This window comes from Scomber japonicus, unplaced genomic scaffold (assembly GCF_027409825.1).
Source record: "Scomber japonicus isolate fScoJap1 unplaced genomic scaffold, fScoJap1.pri scaffold_518, whole genome shotgun sequence".
Lineage (NCBI taxonomy): Eukaryota > Metazoa > Chordata > Actinopteri > Scombriformes > Scombridae > Scomber > Scomber japonicus.
This window is the reverse complement of record NW_026518570.1, coordinates 10,001-17,500: the sequence shown is the minus strand read 5'-3', so window position 1 is coordinate 17,500 and position 7,500 is coordinate 10,001. Positions and strand designations below refer to the sequence as shown.

General features: G+C 44.9%; 1 protein-coding gene across 1 annotated transcript in view; it reads left to right on the top strand.

The window, feature by feature from the left end:
• Positions 1 to 7,500, top strand: part of LOC128354741 (arrestin red cell) — a 20,557-nt gene that overhangs the window by 10,608 nt on the left and 2,449 nt on the right. The window lies entirely within an intron of this gene.

The window sequence follows — 7,500 nt, the reverse complement described above, 5'->3', positions numbered from 1 at the left end:
GCAGATGTTGCTGGACTAGCTCAGATACAATAAAATAACAGCTTTCTGTGCCATGCTTGCTTACTTTCTGACTACTGGTCACATGACATAATACATGACATAACTTCCTGTCATTGACATCCTGTGCTTCTTAAAGTGACCGCAACAAAAAACAGAAAACCAGACTTAAACTTAATTGTAACAAAACACTCCCCGTCTGACGTGATTACACGTCACTCAACAGATCCATGACACTTCATCTCCCTAGGCATCTGGGGGGAGAAGAAGCACTATCTCTGTCACAGGCCTAAGAAAGAGTGCAGTCCCTCCTGGTTTAATGACCTTAACCTCGACCTGGCGCACCTTCCCATCTTTGCTAGGGTAGATCTGTGTTATCAGCCCAAGAGGCCATTCATTTCTTGGTACTTGGCTGTTCTTGAGGAGAACAACACTCCTTGGCTTGATGTTTGGATGAATAGACTGCCACTTCTTGCGTGCCTGCAGTGTTGGGAGAAATTGCTTCCGCCATCTGTCCCAGAAGGTGTTGGACAGATGCTGAACTTGCCGCCACTGGCGCTTGTAGAGGTCTGAGGCTCCAAACTCGCCGGCAGGAGCAGGAACAATGTTCACCTTTTGTGTGAGAAGAGCAGCTGGTGTGAGTATAAATGAATCATCAGGGTCAGTTGAAACAGGAACAAGAGGCCTGGCATTGATAATAGCTGCTACTTCTGCCATGAAGGTCACCAGTACTTCATGGGTAAGTTTGTCTTTCAGCTGGAGGAACATGGAGTCCAGAATTCTCCTTGCAAGACCAATCATTCTTTCCCATGTTCCACCGAAATGGGACGCATGTGGAGGATTAAATGTCCAAGAACAACCTTGGTCTGACAGGTAAGTCTTCACAGTTGTGCTGTCAACGTTTGAAGGTATCTTCAAGTCCTTACAGGCACCAATGAAGTTAGTGCCACGGTCTGAACGAATGTGTTTGACCGGCCCACGCACAGCAAGAAAACGCCTTAGCGCGTTGATGAAGCTGGATGTGTCGAGGGATTCTATGACTTCAATATGAACGGCTCGTACGCTCATACATGTAAAGATTACGGCCCACCGTTTACTGTATGAAAGGCCTCCTCTCGTACGACGTGAAGAGACACTCCAAGGGCCAAACACGTCTAACCCAACATTTGTAAAGGGAGGGTCTGTCGAAAGACGATCTGCTGGAAGGCTAGCCATTTTCTGGATGCTTAATGGAGCTCTAAGCCGTCTGCAAGTTACGCATTGGTGGATGATGCTGCTCACTTTTCTCTTTCCACCAACTATCCAAAAGCCAGCTGAACGGACCGCCCCTTCTGTAAAGAGACGACCTTGATGGTGGATCTGCTCGTGGTGCCGCCTGATGAGTAAAGCTGCAATGTGATGCTTGCCAGGAATGATCAAAGGAGTTTTCTCATCCTGATCAAGGCTGGAATGATGGAGACGACCTCCGACTCTCAGAAGGCCGTGTGTGTCAATGAAGGGATCCAGATTCTTGAGAGGACTACTTTTAGGAATCTTCTCGTGCTTTTGAATGTGTCTGATCTCTTGGCCATAGACCTCCTCTTGTACGGCTTGAATGATGATAGCAGAAGCTTGATTGGATTCCTCAACAGTGAATTCTGCTTTGCAGCAATGCCAGCCCTTACAAGAGCTGTTCTTCATCAGGGTTGTGTTGAAAAAACGAGCTATGTGTACGAGGCGCGTAATAGCACGAGTTAGTGACCTCCAAGAAGAGAACTTGGCAAATCGTTGGGAACCAAGCTTCTTAGATAATGTTGTGGTGCTGAAAGCAGACACTAGAGGCCGGATGTCTGGGTCTGACGTTGGATCAACAAGGTCATAGGTGCTCTCAGAGGTAGTTGGCTCTGGCGTGGACAGAAATTTGGGACCACTCAGCCAGTTGGTGTCTTTTAAATGGCCTGCGATGACAGAACGTGTAGCATGGTCTGCAGGGTTCTGGTCGGTTGGCACATAGCGCCACTGGTCTGGATGAGAGGATCTTCGGATACGTAGTACCCGGTTACTAACATAGACGTAGAAGCGCCTGGTTTCGTTACAAATGTAACCTAGAACCACCTTGCTGTCTGAGTAGTAGGTTACCGCATCGAGCTGAAGGTCTAGTTCTGCTGAGATTAGGTCTGTTAACTCGACAGCAAGCACTGCTGCGCACAGTTCTAGTCTGGGTATTGTGAGCTCAGGGCGGGGGGCCAGCTTGGCTTTCCCCATTACAAACCCAACATCATTATTCCCAGCAGCGTCAGTGACTTTTAGATACGTCACTGCGGCAATGGCTTTCATTGACGCGTCACAAAAGACACACAATTCTCTTCTGACAGCTGCTGAAGGTGAAGTTTCAGTATAGGGTCTGGCGATGGAAAGATTGGACAGCTCTGTCAAAGAAGCTCTCCATGATGCCCAGACTTCCTCCATTTCTTGAGGTAATGGCGCGTCCCAGTCACCGTCCTCAGCAGTGAGTTCTCTCAGGATAGCCTTGCCTTGGATTGTGACCGGCGCTACAAACCCAAGAGGGTCGTAGAGGCTATTGATAGTCGATAAGACGCCCCGCCGTGTGTAAGGTTTTATCTCATCGAAGACACTGAAGAAGAAACAGTCTGTTTGGAGGTTCCAATTGAGTCCAAGACTGCGTTGCATTGGCAGCATGTCTGCATCGAAGTCCAGGTCTTTAAGGTCACTCGCATGATCTCTGGACGGAAAGGCTTCCATGACCTCTTTGTTGTTTGCTGCGATCTTATGCAGCCTCAGGTTAGATTTGGAGAGAACGTCCTGTGTCTTTTTTAGCAAGTTGACAGCAGCTTCGACTGTGGGCAGGGACTTCAGACCGTCGTCTACATAAAAGTCACGCATTACAAAGTGCTTAACGTCAGGGTCGACATGGAACTCACTGACCTGAACAGACTGGTGTAGACCATGAATAGCCACTGCTGGTGAGGGGCTATTACCAAAGACGTGGACCCTCATGCGATAATCCACAATGTCTTTGGAGAGGTCATTGTCTTGAAACCAAAGAAAACGTAGGAAGTTCCTGTCCTCTTCCCTTACCAAAAAACAATAGAACATCTGTTCTATGTCAGCCGTAAAGGCAATTGCTTCTTTTCTGAAGCGGATCAGTACACCAAGCAGTGTGTTGTTCAGATCAGGCCCAGTTAACAGCACATCGTTGAGCGATACACCATTGTATTGGGCACTAGAATCGAACACCACTCGGATTTTCTTTGGTTTCTTCGGATGGTACACACCGAATGTTGGCAAGTACCATCGTTCTTCTTCCTCACTGAGAGGAGGGGCTAACTCAGCGTGGCCGTTTTTGAACATCTTGTCCATGAAGCTGAAGAAGTGGTCTCTCATTTCAGGCTTCCTCTCAAAGTTGCGCCTGAGAGACATGAGACGCTTCAGTGCTTGGGGCCTGTTGTTGGGGAGCCGTCGACGTGGACACTTAAAAGGTAATGGTGCTACCCAACTGTTGTTTGAATCTTTCCCTAGTCCTTCATCCATTATTCTCATGAAGGAGGCATCCTGAATCGAAGGAGCCACTTGGTTGTCATCTTTGGTCCGTTTAAACACAGTACATCCCAGGTGGTCAGAGTCGCAGGTAGATTCCTCTTCAGAACATGTTGGAGTGTGTTTGTAGACCTGGATGTCACTGTATTTTTCCTTGACACGGAACACGTTAGGGCATGGATCAAAGAGCGTAGGGCGCTCTAGCTCTGTGGTGTTTGTGTAGAAGGTGCAGATTGTCGATGGTTTGTGGACGCTACCTAGACATACATTGCCTACAATGACCCACCCCAGATCCAGCTTCTGCCCATAGGGTAGGTTGTGTGAGCCGTTCACCTGTTTACGGACTTTATGCACTCTGATAATGTCCCGACCTAAGAGAAGCATAATTGGGGCTTGTGGATCCATGTCTGGGATGAGGTGCGCCACTGACTTTAGGTGTGCATGCTGAAGAGCCACCTCAGGGGTTGGAATCTCATCTCTATTATTAGGAATGTCATTACATTCTATGAGGCTGGGTAATGGGATGCGGACAGTGCCATCCAAAGATTCCACTTGATAGCCACTGGCCCTTCTTCCTGCTGATTCCTTCACGCCAGCACATGTTCTCAATGTATAAGGAGCACTTGGACTTTGGTCACTGAACACTTCAAAGAACTGTGAACGCACTAGTGACCTGTTGCTCTGCTCATCCAGAATTGCATACAGTCTCACTGCTTTATCTCTGTGGCCAGTTGGATATACTTTTACCAGACATATTTTAGAGCAGGATCGGTCTGTGAGATCTCCGCCACAGACTTTTGTGCATTTGGTGGTGACATGAGATTGAGGTGAAGTTTCCTCCTCCTCCCCGCCATGCTCTGGAGCAGGGTCCGCCTCTCCTGTCCAAGGTGCGGGACCGGGGTGGAGCATTGTGTGGTGTCTTTCACTTTTACATTCAGAACATTGAACTTTCATTTTACAGTTCCTTGCAATATGTGATGACGAAGAACAGCATTTGAAGCACACATTATTCTCCTTTAAAAACATCTTGCGATCTTCAATGGGCTTTTCCCGGAATGCACGACATTTATGTAGAGGGTGCGGTTTTCTATGAATGGGACACAGTTTATTGAAGTCATCAGATTTTGTTGAGGGCTCACCATTGTCAGAACTGGCTCTGGGATATATCTCAGTTTTGTGGACAGAGACTTCTCGATATTTGTTTGGCTTCCAAACTGTCTTCTCGGTTCTGGGAGCCATGTCTGTGTGAGAGATGAAGTTGAAGCTTGGATCATTCCCAATGCTAGCCTCCTGGCTGACAAAGTCTACAAAGTAGGCGAATGGAGGATAGGAAACACGCCTTTGCCGTTTGTAAGATGCACCAACTGACGCCCACTTTTCCTGCAGACGAAATGGGAGCTTCTGTACTATTGGGTTGACACCTCTTGCTGTGTCGAGGAAGGAGAGGCCAGGCAAGTCTCCTTCAGTCTTGGCTGACTGAAGTTCCATTAGTAGATCGCTCAACTTTGTTAGTTTAGAATAATCTCGGTTTGTTATTTTTGGAAAGGTTTCAATCCGTTTGAACAGGGCATCTTCTATCACTTCTGTTGAGCCATAAGTTTGTTCAAGTCTGTCCCATATCATTGCCAATCCTGCTTCTGGACGGTTGATGTGTATTGATCTTATCTGTTCGACATGTTCTGCTGACTCTTTTCCGAGCCACTTAAGCAGAAGATCCATCTCCTCACTAGGAGTCAAGTTTAAACCACTGGTTGCGTTCTGAAAGGAACGTTTCCAGGCTCTGTAGCTCTGAGGTTTGTCATTAAACTGGAGTAAGCCTGTAGCCACAAGCTCACGTCGAGCAAGATATCTTACAAAGTCATTCATATTTGAGCTGCCATTATTCGTGTTTGGAGACATGGGATAGGGTAAGTGAGTAGGACGACCATTGTCATTTCTATAATGCTGCACAGGAGTAGCATGGTCGTTCTCGAAACTTACTTTACGCGACTCATGAACATATTCATCCTCATATATGCAAGGCTGCAGTGAGGTAAGATGAGGTGGTTGAGAAGCAATATGAGTTTGGTCTGGAAAGAAGAGCTTGGCTTCTGGTTTGAGATGTGAAGGTGAAATGTTGTAGCTAGGGCTTGGCTCTGTTTTTGCTGGGACACCATCATCACATAGCTGTAGTTCTGTCTCTTGTACCTTGGCTTGGTCAGTAACGTATTGTTCAGTGCGTTGTGTGGCTTCCAAGGGAGTAGAATCCAAATTTAACTTGCAACTATGTTTCTCACTGTTTAAATCAACAGCAGCTTCGAGTGCTTCCGCTTCAGCAATGGCTGCAGCTGTCTCTTTCTTGTAGTTAAGCATTTCCATAGATGCTTCCAATTTAGCTTTTTCTAGCTTCAGGTTAATTTCTTCTTCTGCGTAGGAAAGGCGTGCTTTTGCTGCTTCTGCTCTCGCTCTTGCCTTGGCTGCAGCGGACCCAGTTGATGATGAACTTGACAGTACTGAGGAACATGAAGCGCGGGAGCGCGTCTTTAATGAAGATGCTTCCTCCAACATGGCACAGTCTGGTGGTGTATTTCTGCTTAGACACTGCTCTGACGGTCGTCCACTGGCTGCGTGTGACAATGTCGTTATTATTATCTGCCAGCTTACACTACGTTATCCTGCCCGCTAGAAAGCCGTGGTTTCACTGTGCTGCCCTCGGTATATGTGCTGTATATAACTTGACAGTCAGATAAACGCCTTCCTAACATCAAGACTCTGAAGACAGTTGTTCCCTTGTCCACAGGTTTATTGGCGTTGCAAGGAAGGGTGAAACTAAAACATACAAAAAAGCATAATCAACATTATGCTTGCTTTTAACATGTACAGATATACACAATGTAAATATAACAGCTCTTCAACATCTTTAATATGAATTAAATCCCCTTGTTTTTACTGGTACAGGTTTTATGTATTTATTGTATATTTAGCTTCAAATGTAATATATGCCATCATATTTTAACATGCAATCAATTATCTGTTCATTTATTTATTGTAATTGCTTTCATATGAACTTCCAATGGCCTAAGAACCGTGTAGTTATCAGCAATAGTAACAAGGTAGATTTCTATCATCAAACATCACAGAATGTAACATTATCCCAAAAATAATGATCTGCAATCATAGATAACAATAAAACAATCAATACATACCCACGATGCTACCAAAGGCATGAGATGTAAGCAGATGTTGCTGGACTAGCTCAGATACAATAAAATAACAGCTTTCTGTGCCATGCTTGCTTACTTTCTGACTACTGGTCACATGACATAATACATGACATAACTTCCTGTCATTGACATCCTGTGCTTCTTAAAGTGACCGCAACAAAAAACAGAAAACCAGACTTAAACTTAATTGTAACAAAACAATTGTGATAACTTTACAACATTTTTATATGTGTGTTAAACATCATATAAACACTCTCAGGCTGTGTGTGTGTGTGTGTGAGTGTTTGTCTGTGTGTGTGTGTGTGTGTGTGTGTGTGAGTGAGTGTGTGTGTGTCTGTGTGTGTCTGTGTGTGTGTGAGTGTGTGTTTGTGTGTGTGTGAGTTCAGCTCATTTTATTTTAAACTCGCAGCACAAACTAATGTTGACTTTGTTAGACGTTAATTTGATTTAATTTATTTAAACCAACACAGTAAATCCTCCCTTCATCAAAAAGGTTATAATTAGTTTGGCTTCCTGTGGGCTGCTGCCTTCAGAATAAAAGCATGAAGAGCAAACTGTTTATTTTAATGGGATAAAAATCACTTGACATAAAATTTAAACACTTTTATTTTGAACTTCATTTGATTTTAATCACCTCAGTTATCAGTCGAGGCAGACAGGAAAAGAAACATGAACACAACCATAAAAAACACTTTAATAAATAAATGTACATAAATCTGAATCATTATTAAAATCACAATGAACACTTAATAATAATCTGCAA